The sequence below is a fragment of the Prionailurus viverrinus genome, chromosome A1 (assembly GCF_022837055.1).
Source record: "Prionailurus viverrinus isolate Anna chromosome A1, UM_Priviv_1.0, whole genome shotgun sequence".
Classification (NCBI taxonomy): domain Eukaryota; kingdom Metazoa; phylum Chordata; class Mammalia; order Carnivora; family Felidae; genus Prionailurus; species Prionailurus viverrinus.
In genome coordinates, this window is record NC_062561.1 from 31945143 (window position 1) to 31969741 (window position 24599).

The 24599-nt window shown below is 34.6% G+C and overlaps 1 long non-coding RNA gene and 1 other non-coding gene across 4 annotated transcripts in view; both read left to right on the plus strand.

Moving 5' to 3' along the window:
* LOC125174012 (uncharacterized) overlaps positions 1-24599 on the plus strand; it is a 422588-nt gene that overhangs the window by 12676 nt on the left and 385313 nt on the right. For all 3 annotated transcript variants that reach the window (XR_007155219.1, XR_007155220.1, XR_007155224.1), the window contains exon 2: positions 5610-5785. This is a non-coding gene — a long non-coding RNA (uncharacterized LOC125174012). The remainder of the gene's footprint in view (positions 1-5609; positions 5786-24599) is intronic.
* On the plus strand, positions 11525-11631 carry LOC125147293 (U6 spliceosomal RNA). Its single transcript, XR_007145127.1, has one exon. It is a non-coding gene; the product is annotated as a U6 spliceosomal RNA (small nuclear RNA).

Sequence of the window (24599 nt, forward strand, 5' to 3'; positions counted from 1 at the left end):
TGAATTGATTGCCCTCCTCTTTTCCCAGTATGTATTACATTAGCTACTTATTTTAAACTTTAAATTAGATGGACAGAATAGACAGAATTTGAGGTTCTAACTATGCAGTTTACCTTGAAGTCGTCAACAATGCTATTTTGTCAAAATTAAAGTTTGTTTGCCAGAAAATTGAAACAAATTTTGAAAATTGAATGGTTTTCTCTAATTTCATGAACATCAATATTATGGATACTTACTTAGTATGTGTTTATTTTATAGGTATTGTATATATTGAATAAATACATGGGTTCCATTCAATTCAGCTTAGGATTTTATATTGGTAGTAGCCAATACTGTTACTACTACTACTTTTGATCAGCTACTAAGTCAAAGAAGATGTGAAAACAATAATTTTCAAAACCTCTTTATTTTGCATTATCTAACCGTTTTATTGTTGTAACTCTAAGTGGCTGCTATGTTTTGCTGAAATTAAGATAGTTTTTAATGACATTTTCACATTAGAATAAAAATAGAAGTTGAAAATCAGTAAGAATTTTTGAAGAAAAATATTGTCCTCCTCAATGTGCGTAAACATGTCACAGATGAATGTACAAGTGTGTGTGTGGGGGGGGAGATTGTTATCACCTCTAACACTAGTTAAAAATTAATGAAATCTTGAATATTTTCTAGAAGTTATTGAACTCTAGGAAAACAATGTTATCTCTGACATTTGCAATACTGATATCTGAAGATAAACAGTGAAAAGAGTGTTGGTTTTCTATGGTAAAATTGAAAATCTTGATAATTGTGCAATTTTTTAGACTTAAAAACACATTGTATTTTTTTTTTTTTTTTTTTTTTTTTTATTTCAAGAACCAATCCTTTTAAAGCCTGGACTTGTCCTTTTCTAAATATATTTTGCTTAAGTCTTCCTTTCAAGATGACCATTTCCATGTATTAAATTTATATTATTTCCTATTACAAATGAAACAGTAAGAAACAAACAACATTTCATAAGCTTAATTTCATTACTTTCTTATTATAGTGAGTTGAATAATGTCCCTTCAAAAGATATGTCAATCTGGGAGCTTAGAATGTGACCTATTTGCTGTAAGCGTCTTTACAGGTATAATTAAGGTAAGGATCTTGAGAAGAAATCATCCTGAATTTGGGTGGGCCCTAAACAAAATGATGAGTGTCCTTATAAGAGATACAAAAGGAGTAGACACAGACACACAGGGGAGAAGTTCATGTGAATATGAAGGTAGCTAATGGAATGATGCATCTATGAATGGAGGAATGTCAAAGATTGACAATAGTCATCAGACATTAGGAGAGAGGCATGAATAGATTCTCCCTCAGAGCCTCCAAAAGGATTCAACTCTATAGACACCTTGGGCAAACTTCTGTGAGAGGATATATTTCTGTTGTTTTAAGCTACCGAGTTTGTAGTAGTTTGTTACAGCAGCCCAAGGAAACTAAGCCACTTGTCATGAATGATAGATCAGTACTTCTTTTTAAAATTTCTTTGTCTGTCTTCCACTGGCCACAAATACATTTCATTGAATGTAAATTGAAGTCGTGTCACTTGTACATTAGAAAAGCTTACCAGAATCTCTGTTACAAAAATATTGCTGGGGAGTCTTAACCACTACCTTTAGAATCAAGTGGATTCCATTGGATCAGACAAAATTCAGTGGAAAATGGAAACCATATTAGATGTTTTAAGCAGGAAGAGATCTTAACAGGGGCTTTAGATGCTCATAAAACTGTTAGGAGGGTTGAGGCAGCAGGTTCTAGTCTCTAGAACCACCTTGAATACCTCCTAGTGTAATTCAACAATAATCTACCAAGGGAGCTAATACTCTGAGGCAACCTCTTAGGTTATGACTAAAGAAAAAGCTTCACCATTATAACACTTCCATTTTAATATCAAGGAAGTTGGAGAACGGAGACCCATACTTTTAGTTCAAGGAGCTCATGTCAAATAGCTTCCTAGTAGCCATAGCCAAAAACCTTGGCCTGCTTCTGCCTTTTTAATCAATTATGAATACATCTAACTGGCAAAACCAACGCCACCTCCAGAATTAGAGCTTCCAGAAATTACATAAAATGCATATTTCAGCTTCCAAACCTCCTGACAGTTAGAAGGGCCCCACATTTGGTTCAATATTCTGCTGTTGCCCTCTTGAAATTCTTAATAATGATTTAATAAGGAGCCCATACTTTCATTTTTTGTTAATCCCCCCAAATTATATAGCTGGTTCTGTCAGCCCTGTACAGAGCTCTGACATTTTACCAGGTCCTAATATTACAAGGACATTTGTTAGGGTTTTGCTTTTGTGGCTTGCCTCTCTAAATCCCAATTCCCAGGATTCTATTGTTTGTTCTCTTAGCTCCTTGGTGATGACTCTTGACTGACACACAGTGTGTTGCATCTTCCCAGATTCCTTGACTTGGAGCTTTGCCAGCATCCACTTCTCCTAATATCCCACTTGCTCCCACTTGCTCCTAATATCCCAAGACTTCTACTCTTCGCTTATAGCCACATTCTGAATGTTTCTGAAATACTGAAAATTTCCTGCCCATTCAGATTTTCTCTTCTCTTATACTCAGCTTTACTTGAAATTAATCCTGACTTGGCATATAGACAGAAATCTGGTGCATTGACTCATTAGTATGGCCTTTCTACAAGCAAGACTGTCCTCCACTGAAGCCAGCTTTTGTATACAGCTTTCCTTAAATTTATTTTATATCTTAAATAAGGATGCTGTGTGTGTTACAACTGTGTAACAGGAAGCAGCTTGTAATTTGATATAAAGTATACTGAGTAGGGAACATGGAGACCTTGGTTCATATCCCAGTTCTTGTTAACTACTCATAAGACCTCTGGGTATTTCTTCCTGTCTCTGAACCTATAAATTGGAGGGGCTATACTAAATGGCCTATAAATCCCTTTCCAAGGCAGGTGGCTTTTTTTTTTTTTGTAAATATGCTAATAAGCATAGCTAGCCCCATAGATTTTGTTATAAGAAAAAAAAATACTATTTTGTTCCTAATGGTATATTATAGATGCAGGGCAATGATTACTAGTGGTCAAATGTAGCATGCAGTTTCCATGCTGTATGCAATCATGCTAACTACAAAAAATAATAATTTTAGCTAAAATGAATACTATGTGCATTTTGCATGAAAGAAAACTAGTGCTAGCTTCTCAGTATTCATGCAGGCAAACTTATATTAATACTTGATCCTGTGCCTTGCTTTGACACTCAGTTTCTTCAACAAAGAGAGGTACAAGTTGAGGGCAAAAAGGATTAAAATAAAAAGGGGAAAAGAAAGGTAGTAGCATAAGAGTGGTTGAAGATGAGATTGACAGGATTATTCTTTAGGTGGTTTACCCCATGCCACTGCAGTTTTTGGGTGTCAAGCAATATCATCTAAAATGTTGCTATAACAACACTAATTATAGTGGGGCTTCACACACACTACCTTAGACCCAATTAATGATGCTCTTAGGATGCTTTTTTGTGTGATGTCACACAACTGTGGCAAAAATGCTTCTGTTGAGGTGTCTTGAGATATGAGGTGATGTGCAAGGCAGTTCTTTGTGATTATTTTAACCTGTGCTTGGACTGTTCTGCACATAATCTTGTGGTTTTTTTGTAAACATATGGCATGGCTATCAGAGCTAATGAAGCTCGGAGTGTACATGTACCATGGACATTCTTTGAAGTCAAAGGAAAATTGTGATAAAGGACAGATTTGTGGAACCCAGGTTACCACTATTACTGATTTAGAGGGCTGAAAAAAGTCATGGATGTCAATGCACTTCTGGAAAATAGTCCCAGGGATTCTAAAATGACAGCAGTAACCATCTGACAGAGAGGTGAAATCCAGTGTAAGCAGTAAAGAATCTGTGATGTATATGTAGTAGGAAGATGTCCAAAACAATAAATAAAATTAGAGTACCCAGATGTCTGAATATTACCAGTGGATGTGCAAAATGTCACTGTTAATGTTTTAGTTACTGAATTCATATTTTCTCTTTTCTCCCTCCAAATACCATGTTTTCCATAGTTTCTTTTTTTTTCTTTTTTTTTTTCTTTTTTTTTTTTTTACAGTGGTTGCTACTGCAAAACAACACTGTACTAAAATCCAACTTATTGTTTTGGCAGGATATATTATTATGGAACATCCTACACTATTACTAATTCTAAAGAAAGGTTAAAAAGAACTATTAGCTTAAAATAATTATTAAAAATATTTAGCAGATTTCTTTGCGAGAGTGTCTAAGGTGGAGATAGCTACTGAAATGAGCTCGCAGGTCACTCATCAATCTGGTAGGCGAGGAGAAATTTGAACTCTCAGCCACGATAGAAACAACAACAGCAGCAACCTGTCTTGTAGTGCAGATTAAAGAAAATCAGACATTTGGAAGGCAAGGTGGATGCTTCCCATTTAGCAATGTCGAACCTGATTCTCATGTCCCTGCATCCGGCTGCCAGCTGTGTAAGGGGCTGCCAGCGACTGTTATTCCCCTGCAGACATAACAGCAGCTGTAACACCACCTGTGTAAGGAGATGAGCCTGAGAGACGAGAGAATTACATTGACCTCAGGCTAGTTTTGTCTTTCTCTAATTTCTGCACCACTGTCAGATTTGAAAAAGAAAATCACCACGTTCTGATATTGTATCATCAGACCCCTCAGTGCTCTCTGTAGGGCACTGGGTACCAATCATAAGCATATAAATGCAAAACACATCACTACAAAGGACAGGAGCTCTTTGGGTCTTTTAATCTAAATCAGATGGATAAAGGATAGACTCAAGAAAGAAATGTGATAACAAGGAGTAAAAACTAATGGTGGAGTTCATCATCTTTTAACCTTAGGGAATCTGTAGTTATTAGTCAAGAGCTCCCAGTAGAGGTCTGTTATAAGCCAAAAAAGGAAGGTCTGCAAGTAATTTGTTTTCTTGATGTGAAATAGAAGATTGCTGTAAGGACTATGAGGAATTAGAAAAGAATGTTCAGAAAATAAATAATGTATATACATATGTAGGAAGGAATAAAAATAATATTAACTTGATCAGAATAAAAGAAGTAAATGAGAGAATGTGATGAAGAAGTAATAGATGGAAGCAATATTGTCATCAGTGTTTTCAAGATCAGCTAATACACTAATAAGATAAAGGAAAATGAAATGAACATAAAAAGGATTATCTTACACAGTCATCATTACAGCCCCACTGGTTTTATTTGGGGCTTTGAACAGAACAAGAAGACAGGTGTTTCAGTAGCCTTCTTACAGTCACAACGTTTATTTCACTAATAATTTTAGAAAAATCTAGAAGATAATAATTGATATATTTTTAAAAACTATGTCATACCTGTATAAAAAAAAAGACTTAAATAATTTATAAAAGGATTCTGTTTCAGAACGGCATGTTTAATAAACTTATTGCATTAGTATGTATCAGTGACTTTTATCAATTAACCAGAAATCTGGGTCTATCAGCAGAATTCATCCATCCATCTTTGCTGTGAAACTGGAAACAGATTTGTTTAAATTATTGGTCTTTTAATTTGCCTCGTTTTGTCTCCTGTCTGAGAAGCCTGTTTATTTTCAGGCAGCTGCATATGTTGGCATGATTGATGAGATCTGCTACAGTCAAGCAAGCAGCCCTGGGTGACCAGTTTACCCTTCCCCGCTAGGGTTCCAGCTGCCAGTTGCCCCCATTCTGTGACAGCTTCTCCTTCTTCTCACCTTGTCATCGAGCCAAGATTGTACACTGTAGGAGAACAGGTAAGCATCTGCCTCCATTATCATTGCCAACAGCTCTCCATTATCAACTGCCAGGGGTGCTTCAAAGCAGTGTGGAGTTCTTTCTCTTGACACAGGGACCAAGTGTTTTTATACCGGAGACAAGCTTTGTCTTTACTGACTGGGGAACCTCACGTGTAAACTCTGTTTTTTTTTCAAACGTGCATCACACATCACTACAATATTATAAAGCGGGTCAGATTACTCCCACCCCCTGCAGGTATTCTAGATGAGACTATGCAAAGACCTGTCACTTAAAGATAGGATTTTTTTTTCTGATTATTATATTCCTATATAGCAGAAAAATTAAAGAGCTCCGTCAAACATTTTCACTGCAGCATGGTGTGAATTAAATCTACCTAAAAAGGTGAATTATCTTGCAACATCTGTCCTTCTGTTTGTAGAGCAACATGTGTGTGGATCAGAACCAAAGTAGAGAGAGCATGTTTGTGTATAGCAAGATTAAAGTGAATTCTACTGTTTTGGTTTTTAAATGCATAATACTGAATATTTTAAATGATCTGTTGTGATTTAATATTTATTGAGAGTTCATGCTAACCTAGGAACTATAGGGACTATCAATACAATATAACTTTTGCTTTTAAAAGTAGCTAAATTTCTATAGTAATATATGTTATTAATTATATTTATGCACGTGACTACTGGTATGTAGAGAACATGGTACATAATTTTGACAAATATGTGTTTGTCAGAATAACAATAATGTGCTTCAAAACAGTAAATGTTATATAGTGGTTATTAAGATCAAAGACTTTCAGAGAAATAATTTGGTTCAAATCGTGGGTTGGTACATACTAGCTCTGAGATCTTGGACAAATTATTTAACTTCACAGAACATAAATTTTCTTATCTCCAAATGGTGATAATGAAACTTACCTTTTGTGGCTGTTCTGAGAATTGAATATGAAAATATATGTAAATAGATGTTAAGCTCTTAGTGCAATGGTTGACATACTGCTATTATTATGTTTAAAGCAGTGAATAAAAAACACAGGATTGTTTACTAATAGGTTCTGAGATAGCCATGAGCCACACTAAGAACCTTGTACCAGTTGAAGTTCGTTAATATACTTGCACATAAAAGATACAGCATATTAATATAGTGGTGGAGTAGAACTGTATTTTTCTGCAAATTCTTGTCCCAAAGTAGAGATACTTAATCAAATTTAGCAAGTCAGAGAAAGTAGTCTGATTTGTTTCTTCTATAAAGGCAGAGGATTCAAAGTCTATTAGGGCCTGTCTTTATTTGGTGGCTCACTTCGGTCAGCTTGATATTTAATTGGCCTTTTTAACTTCTTGGTGTCTTATTGACAAATTATTTAATACATCTAATTCTCACACGCTTGATAAATAACACAATAATGAGTATCAATGAAATAACTTAGAAAACACTTGGCATAGAGCTTTATTACCTGTTTATAATTAATACTATTATTGTTATTATCATTATTTTTCTTATATTTAAGTTTAACTAAAATGAGAAAATCGCCTTCCAATGGTCAGATTAATATGGAAAATTACATTCTAAGTCAATTTGGATTAACACTGTTATTGGTTCCTGGATAATAAATAGGAGCTTGAGGTGAAGAACCATTTTATACTCTGGCTCATGTTTCCCCTAAACCTAAATCCCAGAATATAGGTAGAAAGTAAACTGTATTTGTATACGTGTTACAAAATTCTCACCACAGGCTATAGTTTTCCCTCATTTATCCACATGTAGCTGTCAGGAAATACCCATTGGGATAAGCATGCGATCATAGCTAACAGCAAAAGCTCTAAGAAAGCCATCCTTTTTCTTTTTTTTTTTTATTCCTTTTCACAAATTATTGTCATGACTGTGACTACTAGTTGGTCACAGTCCAACTGTGGACTGTTGGTCACAGTCCATAAGTAGTTGGACTACTTATGTTGGTTTATAAGTAGTCCATAAGCAATATAATATAAATAGCATAGTAGTCACAATGAATATTTATTTTAATCACATTTTAACTCATTAGGATACTCAGATGTTGGTAGAATATTTACAGAATGAAAGACACAAAAGGAACCTGGAGGGATACAAAACAGCTAGGTCACTTTGCTTGATAACGTCAAGGTGAAGAAGTCTTAGAGTACCCACAGCAGTGAATGGACGAGTATCTCTCAGCATAACAGACGAGTGTCACGCATGAATCAAGGGCAGAATAGTCTACAGGCAGAATTTGTGGGAAGTTTTTATACTACTGGGTAAGCACTGAAGCAGTCCACGTGCCAGGGGTTCTTAGGTGAATTCAGAAGAACATGGATAATTTTTTCTAAGTAAAAATGGCTGAGAAGGAGTGAAACATTTGAAGCGATAAAGCATGAAAATAGCAGGTGGAATAAATGGAAGAACTGGCAAGTTTTTACCTTTTATTTTCAATTGACATAAGAAAAAATTACTGATTATTTATCTCATTTTTCTCCTAACTTTGGCAAGCCTATTACCTAAAAGACATATATCTGCTTCCCCTTACACTGTGGAATATATTTTCCCTTGGACTTTGAAACAGAGATCATATAATCTGTAACACATCATATAATATGTAACACGGTCATGTGATGATTAGTGTCCCTTGGACTTTGAGACAGAGATCATATAATATGTAACACATCATATAACATGTAACACAGTCATGTGATGATTAGTGTCCATTGCCCTGCATGAAAAAAAAAAAAAGGAAAACAATTCACAAAAATAGCTGTTGTCATAAAATAAGTAATACATGCTGGTGAACAATGAATCATCAGATGAAAATTTAATTCTTAACTCATTCATTAGTTTGGGGATCACTTAATTTCTGTGTTCCTCAATTTCTGCAAAAAGTAAATAGTGTTAGATGTACTATCCATCTTCACACTTTATTATGAGTATTTTAATGAGAGCGTTTATTAAATGCAAGCAAATGCCATCAATCTCCATTAAAATATATTTTACTATATTAAATTATCTCAAAGTGGGGGCGCCTGGGTGGCTCAATTGGTTAAGCATCTGACTCTTGGTTCCAGCTCAGGTCACGATCTCGCAGTTTTGTGAGTTCAAGCCCCATGTCAGCCTCTGTGCTGGCAGCTGAGAACTTACTTGAGATTCTATCTCTCCCCCTTTCTCTGCCCCTCCCCTACTTGTACTCTCATTGTCTCTCTCAAAATAAATAAGTAAATTTAAAAAAATTTAAAAAATGTCTCCAAATGTAGGTTTTAATTTAGGCATGAAGTGATAATTGGGCTTAATCTTATTTTGTTGAGAATGATGGTGTGTGTATCTCAATAGGCTTCAAGGATGGAGAATGTATTGATAAATTGTGTTTCACCAGCAGTGAGGAGTAGAGTAAAATATTGACTACTTCTGAGTCAAATAACCTACTTGTTTTCCTGGCACCATCTTATTCAAACATTTACATCTGTGGAAATTGTTTGCATTTGCTCCTTTTTCAAAAAAATCGATCCTACTCTGTGGCAGTTATCAATTAACTGCCTCTCATCTCATTTCCTGTTTTATTAAACTGGAGCTTAACCCTGTGAACAGGTTAGGCTTAGAAGAAACTGACAACTTGAACCTATAATAACTCTAAGCCTCCCTATGCCATTTAAGTAACCTGACCACTGGTACCTGAGGAAATGAACCTTCCTTTGCTTAAAACCTCTGTTAATCTTTCTGGGGCAGACACTTTCAAGGGGATACTAATTCTTCTTGCTACTTGACCCATGAATAGAGTCACATCTCAACATGAATGTAAAGAAATGACCCCAGGGAGACAATTCTGTAAATTTCTTCAGAGTGCTACATTATATCTAGCTTCCAAAGCCTATCTTATTCAAACATCCTCTTTACTTAGAATTAAGTAAGGATTATGGGAAAGCATGAAAATATTCATGGAGAATGTCTTCTGACAATTTATTGTAAAGAACAGCAAGGACTTACTTGGCCCACAGGGACCAAACATCTCATTAATCTTGATCTCCCAGGAAATCAAATAGATGGAGAGCATACTCGAATATTGCATGACTAAAATAAAAGTGAGAGAAAAAAAAAAAAAGCCTTCTAGATCTGGTGGCCAAAAAAAAAAAAAAAAAAAAAAAAAAGACTTGAGTCAGTACAGTGCAAAATCATGGCCTTATACCCAGTGCTAGACTAAAGCCAGGTCACCGACATAGAGCACCTTGATTGAAAGTGAGGGTGGTCCCTCCTGGATATCAGATAACCATGCGGCCCAAGTTTTCCATGTCTGATCCATTTATTTATAAAAAGTTGGACATGTGTAGCAACAATCTATCAAGTAGAAATAATATATAAAAAATGGGTTTTGGCAAGGCTGGAATATACAAGTAAGTTGCATAAGCAAATGTCTCAGTCTTTTTTGAAACTGATTTCTTCTTCATTGCCTCCTTTCCATCAGTCCACACCCATTGCCTTGTAACAATTGCATACAACCAGTTGACTGGAAATAAAACACTGGGGTCTAGTTTATATCTGGGTCTGCAAGATATGCTGGTATTACCTGAAAGTACAGTTGCAGCCTTATATCCCCACTCAGAATGACTGCTAATATTGAGTACTTACTCTTAATCACAAGTAGTTCACATTAAATATCTGGGATTAACTCTACACTGGCACTGTCCAATATTAATACTTTCTAATATGGTAGCACTAACCACATACGACTGTTGAACACTTGAAATGTGGCTAATGCTACTGAGGAACTGAACTTTAAAATTTTCTTAACATTAACTGACATAAATTTAAATGTGTATAGTCATATGAGGCTAGAGGACATGTTATTAGACAGTGTAGTTTGAGACAAATTTTGTTTTATTTGCTAGACACATAAAATGGACATTAATATCTGTTATTCCTTTAGTATCTTCAAATCAGCCCTCTCCTTGTTATACTGATGGTTACCTCTTTTAATTCAGTTTTTTCATCTGTATTGTTGCATCATTTTCCTGTATGTTCCCCTGTCATTGTACTCCATCCTAGAGACCCTAAGATATTTGTAAAACATAAAAAACTTTGTCACTTCTGTGTTTACACTCAGCTCCCCAAAGCCTTCAGTATTTTGGCCCCAGATTTGCTCTCTAGCCTCAGACTCCTGCCACATCATCAAAAACTCACCCGATTCAGGAGGACATATCAATCCTTCTAAAATTCTTTTAAGAAATTGTATATTTTTATGTCTTCATGATTTTGCATGTTCTAATTGCTCTTTCCGGAATGATTCTCCAGCATTTTCACCGATGTTTCTCTAATTCTTCCTTTAAGACTAAGCTCATTTGTAACCTGGTGATCTTTAACTGCTCCTAATTCCCCAGGGAAATCTATGTTAAGGATCTCTCTTCACTGTTTACATAACATACACTTTTGCTATCCTGGTAATAACTACTAAATTAACAGCTGACTGTGGTCATAAATAAAAGCTTAGTAGTCCAGGACTCACAATAGAAAATGTTTTCTTCAATGTCGAGTACTCATTAAAAGAGAACCGCTGAACGATGACGAGAATTGTGAGAAATTAAGAGAGTTATCTAATATGATGGTTCCGTGGTATATTTGATGGCTTAAATATATTGATAGTTTTGAAATACGTAGGTTGTCAATGAACTTTGTTCAAATAAACTAAACACTTTTCCTCACTTCTGTTCAATATTAAATAATTTTATATTGAAAAATATTTGCACCCAGTGCTCACATTGGCAGCACGTGCACTAAGATTGGAAAGATGCATAGAAGACCAGCACGGCCCTTGTGCAAGGGTGACCTGCACATTCATGGAAATCTCCCAACCTAGATTTCAATTTGCAGTATATTGGAAAGTATGTAATTCAAGGACAAGAATATTCTTAGTTTTTATGTGTTCCAGAACATCCCATGTAACTGAACATGGTGGCAGTATTTATCTTTATTTAAAAAGTTCTTGTGAGGAGGCGACATAGTAGGGGATGATCAAATTATCCAGAAAATGGTTTCTGTGAGACTTTGCTTTGATATCAAGTCTTGATAACTTGTTATTTTACCTTTAGATAGTAGAGACTTACTTTCACTATAAAAATTCTGATTTTTTTGGGGCACCTGGGTGGCTTAGTTAAGCGTCCAACTCCTGATTTTAGCTCAGGTCATGATTTCACAGTTCATGAGTTCAAGCCCCAGGTCGGGCTCTGTGCTGACAACTCAGGGCCTGCTTGGGATTCTCGCTCTCCCTCTCCCTTTGCCCCTTCCCTGCTCACACTCTCTTTGTCTCTCTAAACAAACAAACAAACAAACAAACAAACTTAAGAAAAATTCCGATTTTCTTAGTTTCCTGAATAGAACTTACACATCAGATGTAAAAGAGTAATGCTCCCCCCAACCGTGATATATAATGGGCCATAAGAAGCAGCTTTGTCACTTATTGTCATTAAGTACCCATTAATACAATATTTTTGTCCGTTTATATCATGAGATGATTGATTTAAAAAATTTATAAATGTATTATGTGTGCACATTTCTTCATCTGATACATTCATTGAGAATCTCATCCTTGATGAACTTTCCATGCATGCTTATTTTACATTTATTTTCCTTGTTATCTCACTGTCTTGAGTCCTAAAAGTGTGCATAATGGGAATAATTACTCTTAAGCTCATGTGCCCTTTATTTCACAGTGCATTTAGAAGACCCAATCTATGAAAGAGTGACTTTCTTTTTCTCTAAAATAACTACCAATTCAAGGTGTTTATTGGTGGCAGCACGGTCCATTAACGCAATCCCCTAAGACTTGCACTCTGCTATGATGAACAGATTCTGCTACGGAAGAACATCCCAGGCAATAAAAATATAATCTCTTTTCAGAGTCATTACCCTCAGCAATTAAAGCTTTTAAAAGTAGAAAACTCATATTTTCAAGTTTTTTCACTAGGTGATTAGATTTTTTAAAAAATAGGGTGTAAATAAAGAAGTGGTAGTTAGATATTTTACTCTTACAAATTAGTTCCTAAACTGATTTGCACTTTGAAGTTAGTCTAAGCTACTGAAGCAATCTTGCTCTTTTAAGAGTAACTGTTACAAAATTTTTCAGTTTTAAGTACTCATTTAGTTAAAAACTCATTAATAACTTCTCTTGCTAATTGTTTATAAAACTACATATCTTGGAATAACTGTAGTTTGGAAAAACTAAACTTTGTTATATTAATTGCTGAGAAGTCACAGAAGTAAAGATCAGATAGTGTCTAAAAATGGAAATTAAAGGAGGACTCCTGGGAGAACGTGAGCTTCTCCCACAATGGCTGTCTGGGGTGCAGTGAACCAAGAGAAGGCCTAGGTTCTGTCCAAGATGGAATCTAACAAAAGATCCTCTTGCTCCCACAACATCCTGTGCACACATGCTCAACACTGTGATCAGTTTGGGCCATACAATCAATGTAAATGTGAACAAGAAATAAACTCTCCTGAAAAAAGGGGGCAATAATGAAACCTGACTATCTTGATGTTTTAGTACTCAGGAGAGGGAGGAAATTAGTTTCCCTTATGAATATGTGACATCTAATGGACCTCTTATGATTTTTGTAGTTCAAACCACTTTGGAGCAAAAATATACAAACAAAGAAAAACTCAACAAACCAAAGAAAATTTTAAAAATAACCCATCTCTTCAAAGTGAGAATTTAAATAGTCTTCTAAGTCAGTACTATTCTTGAGTAATCAACAGGTATAAAAACAAATACTCTCTGAAAGAAGGTAATTTCAGCTCAGTGTCACAGTACTTCTACAAAGTTCTAAGAAAAAAATTACTTGAAATTTAAAAAGAGATATCCTAAACATGCAGAAAATAGTGTACCAAAAGTGAAGGTGAGAAAAAAAGGAAGTAGGATGAGACATAACAAATTTTTAGATATTACAATAATTATATACAGAACATAAAACTCATTTTAATATATGTAATGCTAAAGATAGCGTTAGGTTAATATTAGTTTTGTATTTTAAGCAAGGATGAAAAAACTACACGTGGGTCAAATAATTAGGAAGAATCTGAAGAATTAAAAAAATATATAATTGTTGACTCTACAGTTGGTGGATTAGTTAAAATTAAATCATGAAATTAAATACTAAGTTAAAAAGATACAAAGGTTAGGTTATATTATACATAGTAAATTGGACAAAATGAATAGTAAACTGGTGGACCACAAGTAGGACTGGGAAAGCAGGGAAATCTGAAGACCTGACTCAATATGTCCCTCAGAGAGGGAAGAAAGAGTTGTCAATATGAATGCTAATGTGAATGATAAGATCCAACAGAAAAGTTAACAAAGTTATGTAAGTATAAAAATGAGAGTAAGGAAGCCAAACTATCTGAAGATATAATGGATAACAATTTTTATAGGATTATTCAAAGGTATCTTTTCTCAGATCAAGAATTTTAGCAAATTCCAACAGAATAAAAAATAGTTAATTGACACATAGATAATCATTGGAAACTAAATAATATGAAGAAATATAAAAAAAAATTAGGGAAAAATAATCTACAATGAGTTTGCAATTAGAATGAGAACAGGTTTTGAACAGCATGATGGAGGCCAGAGACATAAAAATAATATGTTTGAAGTTCTGAGAGAAAATAGTCTCCAGTTTTTAACTTTACAGATGGTTAAACTATCCTACCTTTTTTTTTTTTAATGTTTATTTTTGAGAGAGAGGGAGAGAGCGGGGGTCAAAGTGCGAGTGGCAGAGGGGCAGAGAGAGAGATAGAATCTGAAGCAGGCTCCAGGCTCTGAGCTGTCAGCACAGAGCCTGACATGGTGCTTAAACTCACGAGCCTATGAGATGATGACTTGAACCAAAGTCGGACACTTAACTGACTGAGCTACCCAGGTGCCCCTAAACTATCCTATGTTTAATTAACAAAATTTAAGTAAATGTATTTTCAGATGAAGTGAGGAAAAACATAGAGATTCTTTCTAATATATTTTTAATACAGTAGCTTTTCTCAGACGTACTTCAGATATGAGAAAAGTGATTACAGGTGGAAATTTAGAGTTGAAGGCTTAATATTAAGTGGACACATTGCAAAATAGGTGGATAAGTGGAAATAAACCTTGACTCCATAAAAAAACATACAAATTCTAATATTTGAGGAAAACCAAGATAGAGCTAAAATGCTGGAATACAATTGACATACAATTGGAGAATAAGTTTTCAGAGTTTAAGCATTTTAAGATCCTTGTGTATTTTAGAATGAGGTAAAGATATTGAATAACTAGACAGGATTTAATCTGTGTATTTAAGTAGCTATGCTAATCACTAAAAAGAATCATTATAATGTTTAAAGAAGTTGAAGGGAACAAATGGAATAAGGAAAAGAAGAAAAAAGCTTGTTTTAAATCAAACCCAGAATGGAAGATATAAAACATTTAAAGAGAAAGTTGAAAGAAAGCACATAATAGAAATATTGAAGAACAAATTAAACTTTTTATTTGTATTCATTTATTTTAAAAATATTTATTTATTTTGAAAGAGAGTTTAGTGGGGGAGGGACAGAGAGAGAGGGAGAGAGAGAGTCCCAAGTAGGCTCTGTGCCCATCAGCGCAGAGCTTGACATGGTGACATGGGGCTTGATCCCAAGAACTGAACTGTGAGATCATGACCTGAGCTGAAATCAAGAGTCAGATTCTTAGACGACTGAGCCACCCAGGTGCCCCTTGAATTATCTTTTTAAAAATCAATGAAATGTGTAATCTCAGCAAAACACAAAATTAATTATGTTCTGCTTCTAAGTCACACACATACATTTTAAAGACTGATTTATGTTGAAATTATAAAATACAAATTAGAATTACCCTACAAATACAAGCAAATAAAAGTGATATAATTATACAATTTCAGACAGATTTTAAAGGAAAAGCATTCTGAGGTTAAAAAATGTGAGTGAGGCATATGAAAAGTTGCTCAATGTATAAGGGAGCTATAATAGCTCTAAGAATATATGTAACAATAACACCCTCTGGGGTGTGTGGGTGGCTCAGTTGAGCATTTGGTTCAGGTCATGATCTTATGGTTCATGAGGATGAGCCCTGCATGGGACTCTCTGCTGTTAGCACAGAACCTGTTTTGGATCCTCTGTCCCTTTCTCCTGCCCTTCCCCCACTTGTGTTCTCTCTTAAAAAAAAAAAAAAAAAAAGAACAACACCCCCAAAGTTGTAAAGCATATTTTATAGGTCTTTTCTTTAAGAAATTGATAAATATACCAACATATAAGGAGAGACTTAAAAATACCTTCATAAGGTATTGATAGATGCTCAAAACAAAAATAGCAAAAAATGTCTGCTGTATATAACATAGAGAATATCACTTACAAACTTTATACCTGGACATATGTCCACTAAAATATATATTTTGAAGTACACATAGGACATTTATAAAAATTGACCTGTATTCTAAGCCATAAAAATGAGCTTAACAAATTTCAAATAACTGATGTTATTGTGTTCATACTCCAATTACATAACCATTTACATAAATAAATAAGTAAACAACCCTTAGTCATCTATACTAAACAATATTTTTAACATTCAGCCAAAAATTACAAGTTACACAGAAAGATAAAGAAAAAACAGTCTGAAGAGACAAAGCAAATCTAAAAGTTAGACTCAGATGTGATACTGATGTTGGAAAGATCAGACAAGAAATTTGAGATAACTCTGATAAATATTTTAGAGGTTCTAATGGGAAAAGTAGACAAAATGGAAATTAACAAAAAGAATTTTAAAATGATAGAAACCAGAAAAAACAGTAAAAGAAATAAATTTTTTTTTTTAACGTTTATTTATTTTTGAGACAGAGAGAGACAGAGCACGAACGGGGGAGGGGCAGAGAGAGAGAGGGAGGCACAGAATCAGAAGCAGGCTCCAGGCTCTGAGCCATCAGCCCAGAGCCCGACACGGGGCTCAAACTTGCGGACCGCGAGATCGTGACCTGAGCTGAAGTCGGACGCTTAACCGACTGAGCCACCCAGGCGCCCCTAAACAGTAAAAGAAATAAAGAATGCCTTTGATGTGCTTATCTGTACCGGGGACAGACCTGAGGAATTTTTCTGTGGTTTTGAAGATAGGTCAACAAAAAAATAAAAATTATAGTTTTTACATTTAAAACTTTGAGATAAGCTGGCATAGATATTTGGCATTTTCACTCTCTTTGATATCTCCAGTCATAATGTCAATAGTGATTCTAATACGAAATCACAAACATTTTCTTGTTGGCATACTGTTTTAAATGAAATGAAGTACTATTACTTCTAGGATATGAGCTGAAGCATGTTTGAAAAAAGTAGTTTCCCTGAAGCTCAATTAAATCAGCATATTGTCGACCTTGGCAATATACAGAGGAATATGTAGTTTAACTTTACTTAGGAGTGGATTTCTTGGCTATAAATAATCACTAGGATGCATTTTCATCAAAACTTCCTTAGGGTCTTTTCATAATTATGGCTACAATTTATTACCATCCATTCCTATTATGTGGCTGGACATACAGTCAGGTAGTTTTTATATTATCTCTTAACTCTCAACAAATATGAAAAATAGATTTTATATCTTCATTTTTCAGAAGAGTACTACAGCTCAGTATCACATAGCTGCAAGTGGCTGGGCTAGGATTTGATAGTTGTCTGAGAGTTTGGTAACTATTTCCCTAACAATCCTGTAAAGCAGCAACAAGATGAAAGTGGTCTAAGTGATAAACTACATTAGGTTAGTTAATTTTATCACTGTTTTTGCCAAAGTTCTAGTGTCAAGGCATTTGTAACAAATGCGTTGGCTGTGTGTCTGTTAGGCTGAATCAGCACCATAGATTTGGTTAAAATTAGAATGCGCTAATTGTATTCTATTTCATTAGAAAAGAATATATCATTATGGGAAGGGGATGATGAGGGAAGATTTTTAAGAAATGTGAGCAACAGGCAAAAAGAAAATAAGTGGGACATCTCTAAAGAAAGTAGTTCTGATGCTAGAAGGAGTCGCTTTAATGATGCGGTAAAGTGTATCATTTGATCCTTTAACATAAATTGGTAGAAAAAAAATTAATTTTCTAAAATATCTAGAAATTCAAGCTAATAACACATTCATTTATATTTTTAGTGATTCACCTACAAAAATGATGGCCTTGCATTTTGAAAAGAGCATGGGTTTTAGAATTGAATCTGTGCTCAGTTCCCAACACTTTCATTTATTGTTTAGCTGTATGGTATTAGGCTAATTATTTAAACATTTTTAAAATGGGCATAATATCCTAAGGCAAGGAAAACAAAAGTAAAAATAAAATATTTAAACTACATCAAAATAAAAAGTATTCACTTTTGAAGAGTGAATGAAACTATCCACAAAACAAGAAGGCAGTCTACTGAATGGGAGAAGATATTTGCAAATTGTAAATCTGATAAGGAATTAGTATCCAAAATACATAAACTATACAACTCAGCACCCAACAAACCAACAATCAGATTAAAATTAGGTGGAAGAACTGAATATGAGACATTTTCCCAAAGAAGACATACAGATGGCCAACAGACACATGAAAAGATGTTCAACATTACTAATTATCAGGGAACTGCAAATCAAAACCACAATGAGATACCACCTTACATCTGTAAGAATGGATAGAATCAAAAAGACAAGAAATAACAAGTGTTGGTGAGGATGTGGAGAAAGAGGAACTGTCATGCACTGTTGGTGGAAAACAGTACAGTTTTCTCAAAAAATTGAAAATAGGAATACGCTATGATCTAATATCACTACTGGGTATTTACTCAAAGCAAAAAAAAAAATACCAATTCAAAAATATATATGCACCTTGTTTGTGCTTGTTGCAGCATTATTTACAATAGCCAGCATATGGAAGGAAACTGAGTGTCCGTGGATGAGTAAATGGATGGACCAGAGGGTATTATGCTAAGTGAAATTAGACTAAGAAAGACAAATGTATGATTTCACTCATATGTGGAATCTAAAAACAAAGCAAAGGAATAAACAAAATGCAGAATCAGGCCTGTAAATACAGAGAACAAACTGATGATTGCCAGAGGGAAAGGGATTGGAGAGATGGGCAAGATAGGTGCAGGGGAGTGGGAGATACATGCTTGCAGTTATGGAATGAATAAGGCACGGAAATAAAGGTACAGCATAAGGAATATAGTCAATGTATTGTAACAGCGTATGATAACAGATGGTGCCTGCACTTGTGGTGAATATAGCATAACATATAGAGATGTTGAATCCCTATTTTGTATACCTTAAACTTATGTAACATTGTGTGTCACTTGTACTCAAATAAAAACTTTTTTTTTTTTTTTTTTAAAGGCATAATATCATCCCCATCCCAACCACTGTAGGTTTGTTGTCAGGTTAAATGGGATGCATGTCAATCACCTAATCCAGACTTATTTCTTCTTAGTCAATTGTTATAACCTTATGACTTAAGAGAAATTGTATGGTGGACTCTTAAAAGTTTTTATGACCAGAGACTTTATATCTTAAATGTTTATTTATTTGTTTTTGAGAGAGAGAGAGAGACAGAGAGAGAGAGAGAGTGAGTGATCACATGTGGGGGACAGGCAGAGAGAGAGGGAGACAAAACCCAATGTAGGCTCAACACAGCCAGTGCAGAGCTCGATGTGGGGCTGGAACTCACGAACCATGAGATCATGACCTGAGCCTAAATCATGAGTCGGATGCTTAACCAACTGAGCCACCCAGGCACCCACAAAATAAATCGAAATTATTGTCTCCAAAATATGTCATCAGACCTGTGCACACATTTTCATACATCTGACAAGGCAAATGTACTGATCACTACTAATTTATAGGACTTATTCATATAATTTAGGGAAAAAAATCTTTATCTGTTCCAAAAGAGCAAACATATACTATTTTTCTTTGAAGCATGGGGGATAGTCTAAGAATTAAACTCATTACAAGAAGTATATTTATTTTTAATTACATTTATAACATATGCATATATATATATATATTATTTTTTTTTTGATTTCCTGAACTCCAAGTCCATGTATAATGAAATACACCAAGTAGACTATATCATGATGTTTGAGGTGAGAGCTATCACTTTAAACATCTATTTTGAAAGTATATATCAAATGTACTTTAGGTTGACTTTTTTATAATTACTAATTATTACTCTAATTCACCTATAATTACTATAATTACCTTATTCATAATTAAGGCACCAAAGGCCCAATTAAGGTCCCAATTAAAGGCTAAGACTGTATGGCTCCTAACATTTGAACTGAGACAGAAGAAAGTGGTTAAGAGGAACAGTCTCAAAATGGCTGCTAAGATTGCAAGGGCTTCCTTCAGGTTACAGTAAGGAAAGATCTGAACAAATTTGATGATAATTCAAGTAGAAACACACTGCCATCATATTTACCATCTTTGTATTATTGCATAGATATTTTAAAATTAACTCTCTTCTGTTTTCCCTTTGTCCTGTTCTGTTAACTTGGAAAATGTTTAACCAAGTGATATTTACTGATTTTGATTTCTAATACTGTCATTTTCAGGTCTACTTACTGACCTGCCTTTATAATTCTTTTAATTTTTCTTTTCAATCATACTTTTAGTGGCTTATTGCTGTTGCTGCTATTGTTGTATTATTGTTGTTGTCATCATCATCCATATCAAATATGATTCATTTCAAGAAGGTAGAAGTCCAAATAACAGAATCCATTTATCTCAGTTTTACTGTTTTTGTAAATTTACTCCAAGCTTTATGTATATTTTCTGTAGTGTAATAGATAACAAGGGCCACTGAATTTTTAAAAATATTAGGCCAAAAAAATATCTTTCTTTGCCTGTTTTTAGTAGTCCTCAGCAACAAAATTAAAGTGAAGAATGAAGGTGGGGGGTGCCTGGGTGGCTCAGTCAGTTAAGCATCCGACTTTGACTCAGGTCATGATCTCATAGTCTGGGAGTTTGAGCCCCACGTTGGGCTCTGTGCTCAGAGCACAGAGCCTGGAGCTGCTTTGATTCTGTGTCTCCCTCTCTCGCTACCCCTCCCCTGCTTATGCTGCGTCTCTGTTTCTCAGAAATAAATAAATGTTTAAAAAAGTTTAAAAAAATGAAGAATAAATGTAAAATAGGTGTTCACTACACCACATTCTTTGCTGGAAGCTGTTGCCAGTGGCCTTATTTCAAAAACACCTAAAACTAAGCAGCATCAAACTGTAGAAGACACATATTGCATAGCCCAGGATGTGATGATGAAGACAGATCCATATCACCACTGATTTTTAAAAGCTGTATCAAAACTCATTTTGTGAATAAAGAATGTCATAAAACTGAGCACAAATAGGCCACTAATCAAATACCTATATCTTTTCAAGGAATCCAAATATAATATATTGAATCAAACTAGATTTCATTTCATCACCCTAAGTAGAAATTACACATGAGCTTCTTAACAGGATTTTACTTGGATCAAAGTATTCATCTAAAATGAAGATTGATCTGAGCAACTGTGATCTTTGTGTCTTTCTGACAGTCATGTTTCAGTTTTATAAGCTAAGAAGATCTGCATACAATATATAGAGAGAGCATACACACACACACACACACACACACACACACACAAACATATGTGTATATATGTTTCACTGAGATCAAGGCTAATTAAATGCAATATCAGAGCCATTAGTTGAAGAAGCAAGAGTAATACAGGCAAAAATAATGTCTTCATTATTTCAAATTGTATAATATTATTCATTGTGTATTTATTATGTTTAAGCAACTTACTCAGAAATACCTTCAAAATTTATGTGGCCAAAACTTCTTAAAGGCATCTAAGAACCTAGAGTTAATGCATATCTTTAAGATATAAGTTAATTGAAGCACAGGGACATATCCTGTTTTATGAAAACAAAATGTCATTCATTCTTACTTGGAAACCAAGTTAATTGCCCAAGGAGGACTAACATTTTGAAGGTAGATTGTGAAAGCTACATCGTATAAGTTTGAAAGTGAGTTTTGAATACATAGTCACCTTGAACTTAAATATTAAAAATATAAGATCGATGCCCATCATTATGTTTTAGCTTGAGGATATAAAATGCATTGATTTAACCATGGATCATTTAAGACCCTTAATTCATTGTAACTAAAGGTACTCATCTTATTCAAAAAGAGAATTTTGAGTGGTATGTAAAAGAATATAACGTTTGAGATCTTGGCTACTGAATTCAGACTCCCTTGTTTTGAAGTTCGTTAAAGGTTATGGGAAATTAGAAAGCTATTTAATCACTCTGTCCTACCAACTCTGCAAATAAGAGTATAATTAGTACCCAGTTCATTCATGTCTTAGGGATTAAATGGTCTACATGTAGAAAACACTTACAGCTGCCTTCTATGTAGTACATTAAATATCTAATTACTATTATTATTATTATTATTACTATTATAAATTACTATAATGTTACATATTGATAAATCTACTCCAGATGGATTTGAATATCTATTGCCAGGAATGTGGTAGATGGAAGAAAAGATAGTTGATCTAATAATAATGAATGGTGAAGCACACGAACACAACAAAACTTGGTATCTAATACCACACAATCACTCTATTCTAAGATTAAGACTGAGGGAGGGGTGGCACCTGGGTGGCTCAGTCAGTTGAGTATCCAACTTCGGCTCAGGTTATGATCTCGTGGTTCGTGGTTTTGAGCCTCGTGTCAGGCTCTGTGCTGACAGCTCAGAGCCTGGAGCCTGCCTCAGATTCTATGGCTCCCTTTCTCTCTGCCCCTCCTCTGCTCACACTCTCTCTGTGTCTCAAAAATAAATACACTTAAAAAAAAATTAAATAATTAGGACTAGGAGGTATGTATTTTGTGTCAGCAAAAAACTTTAAGGAAAAATGTGAGCAAAGCACACAAGTGAAAATTTCTGAGCATAACTATTACAAAGTTAGAAGTGAAACAGAGTTAGGGCGCCTGGGTGGATTAGTCAGTTGAGCATATGACTCGATTTTGGCTCAGGTCATGATCCCAGGGTCATGGAATTGAGCTCCACATTGAGCTCCCTGCTGAGTGTAGAGCCTGCTTGGGATATTCTCTCTCTCTCTCTGTCTCTCTCTGTGTCTCTCTCTGTCTCTGTCTCTGTCTCTGTCTCTGTCTCTCTCTCTCTCTCTCTGTCTCTCTCTCTGCCCTTTCCCCCCCTCTTGCTCTCTCCAAAAAAAATAAATAAATAAAAATATAAGTGAAACAGTTGAATTCTGGGCAAGTAAGAATGAGTTGTGAGCAGGAATATTAACAGCACACAACTAAGAATGATTTCAGAGGGCTCAGATTGGAGGATTTAAACCAAAGAATTACATTTCCGGTCTTTACACGATCTTAGGTCAATAAAGCTAAAATTTTTTTTAAATGTCTAATAATATATTATGCTAATATATGCAGATAATATTCTGTATGAATTCCCCAGTATGTATACTGTAATGAACCTTTAACTTACGGTAAAGAAAATATGTATAAATACAGAATTCATAAATGATAATAGCCAATTTTTGTCAAGTACATTTTTTTTAGAGCTATAACAAGCATGTTATAGGAATCTTTTCATTTGTCTGCAAAATCCTGTAAAGAAGTACATTATCAGAACTATTCTTGAACTAAGAATTATATTATACATTATCAGAACTATTCTTGAACTAAGAATTATATTATAGACACAATTTACATATAGTAAAATTCACTATTTTTAAGTGCACAGGTCACTGAGTTATGAAAAGTATGTATTTATGGGTAAACAACACCCCTGTTAATGATACATTACTTCTACTAGAAATAAAAGATGAAATTAAAATTTAAAAATACATAACAATATCCAAAGCATGAAATATTTGGTGGTAAATACAATTAAATATGCACAAGACCTGTACACTGAAAAGTATAAAATATTGCCTGTAAAAACAAAAGTAAGACTAAATAAATAATGATATATACTATGCTCATGGATTGGTGGAATCCAAATTGTTGTACTCTTTTGCTTGAATCTGACAAAGTAATGTCACTTTGGTCATAAACAGAAATGAATATTTGAGAAATTATTACTCTGTAGGTGGAATCAGTTCTTTTGCCTACATGGCCCTATTGATTGTTCAATACTTTAATGCTGTTTCAAGCAGTTTTAACATAATTCCCCTAGTACTGTGTTGTCCAGTATTTTAGCCTTCTTGAGCGACAGTGTTTTTTCAATGCCCTAGGCACTTCATGGCAAATGTCACTTTGAAGAGCTCACTTAGCCCTTCAGGCCAGTAGTGCAAGTCATTTGTATTCCTGCTGCAGGTCTGAGTGATACCACACCTCTTCAAGCGAGCCCCAAAGAGAACATACCTCATGTGGTATGCCTGCTAAACTACAAGGGCAGATGGCTGCTTTATTATTGGTTCCTGGTGAAATACGAAATTGCAGAGCAAGCTTTTAAGATTTCTTTTTTCCAGTGGTGTAAAGTGTGATTTTTTCAAATAAAGTTTTAATCTAATATTAAAATTTATTTTGTGTATGGACCTAGAACAGAACTGACAAGGTTCCTTTTATGTGCAGCAAAAATGTCTAAATGTTATACTCACAGTTTTTTGTATTGTAGGAAATGCATGAAAAATTCTTAGTGATAGGGGAACGGCCTCTAGGACCTTAGACATCAGTTTTAAAAGATAGATTGTTATACCTATAAATTTGTCTCTCCTGGAACTGACATCCAAGGTCCCAGGATCTTTTTTCCATTCA